The 1,712-nt window shown below is 37.6% G+C and overlaps 1 pseudogene; it reads right to left on the reverse strand.

Annotated features, from left to right (window-relative positions):
* Positions 1-1,357: 1,357 nt before the first annotated feature.
* Positions 1,358-1,497, reverse strand: LOC133240789 (U2 spliceosomal RNA; annotated as a pseudogene).
* Between the last annotated feature and the right edge of the window lie 215 nt (positions 1,498-1,712).

A 1,712-nucleotide genomic window follows, 5' to 3' on the forward strand; every position in this document is an offset into this window, starting at 1 on the left:
TGTACGAGTTCGCTTTTCCACTCAGTGTTTGTAGGTGGCAGCCCATTAAATAGACTCAATTTAGAGTTCACCTTTTCCCTCTTTTGTTTCTCTAATGGATAGAAAAGACGTATTTATATGTCTAAGGGGAATACCTGGAATTTGAAATTTCGGTCTTCTGAGCTGAGAGCTAAAGCATTACACAACCCATGTGTAAATTTTCCCATCATATCACAGATCTTCTAGGATAGTTTCTTTCCAGAGAGGCCTAAAGGTTATCTTTTGAGGAGTCAATGGAAGGAAATCATGTTTAGATGATGATAAACTTTTTTATTTCTCCCATTGGAGCTCAGTGGCCCATAATTGTAATCTTTTACTGGGGAGTCAAATGTCTTGTTTGACATGGACTTGTTAATAATCTGTGCAGGTTAGACAAGAGGTTGGGTATATGAGTAAATGCCTATAGGTTTCATGGTTCATAATTTTTTTTTTTTAATTTAGTAGTTTTACTGAATATCTGCTCTATGCCAGGATTTAGTTAGGCATAAGAAATGCAAGTATTAATAAGAGAAAATATCTTGGGTGTGGAATATTTACTGTGGGCCTCTGAACACCAGCTACTGTGCTATAGGCCAGTTACAAGCACATTGTTCACTTCTTATTATTATTTATGTATTTGTTTATTTATTTGAAGTATATAGTTTTATACTAGTTTCAGATACATAACAGTGATTCAATGTTTTTATAGGTTATACTCCACTTAAGGTTATAAAATATTGGCTATATTTCTTGTGCTGTACGATATGCCATTGTAACTTACTTAGTTTTTGGTGGCAGTTTGGACCTCATAATCCCTCACCCCTTTTTCCCCCTCTCCATGCCCTCTCCCATTGGTAACCACTAGTTTGCTCTTTGCATCTGTGAGTCTGTTTCTTGTTTGTTATATTCACTACTTTGTTTTATTTTTTAGATTCCACATACCAGTTATATCATACAGTAGTTATTGTTCTCTGTCTGACTCATTTCACTAAAGCATAATGCCCTCCAGGCCCATCCATGTTGTTGCAAATGGCAGAGTTTCATTCTTTTTAAGGCTAATACTCCATTGAATAATTGTATATACGTCACATCTTCTTTACCCATTCATCTGCTAATGGATACAGGTTGCTTCCATAGCTTGGCTATTGTAAATAATTTGCCATGAATACTGGGATGCATATACCTTTGCAAATTAGTGTCTTCATTTTTTGGATATGTGCTATGTTAAGTGTGCATGCTAAGTCACTTCAGTCGTGTCCGGCTCTTTGGGACTCTGTGGACTGTAGCCTACCAGGCTCCTCTGGCCATAGGATTCTCCAGGCAAGAGTACTGGAGTGGGTTGTTGTGCCCTCCTCCAGGGGGTCTTCCCAACCCAGGGAAGGAACCTGCATCTCATGTCTCCTGCGTGGGCAGGCAGTAGCGCCACCTGGGAAACCCCAGGTACTACACTTGATCTTAGCCAAAAGGCCGAGAAGCGATGTATTTTTTTGGATATATATCCATAATAATAAATACATTGTTAGGGATATTATTTGTAATATAAAATTTTATAGAAATAATACTTACATAACAAATAAAATTAATATACAGGCAAAACTGTGAATTTTGTTGGTGTTTATGTGACTCGTAGCTGGCAGATTATAATTTTTGATTGTTGTGGGCAGGGAGAAAGCAGTCAGAGCTGTCAGAGAAAC

Source organism: Bos javanicus, chromosome 28 (assembly GCF_032452875.1).
Source record: "Bos javanicus breed banteng chromosome 28, ARS-OSU_banteng_1.0, whole genome shotgun sequence".
In the NCBI taxonomy this organism is placed as follows: Eukaryota; Metazoa; Chordata; class Mammalia; order Artiodactyla; family Bovidae; genus Bos; species Bos javanicus.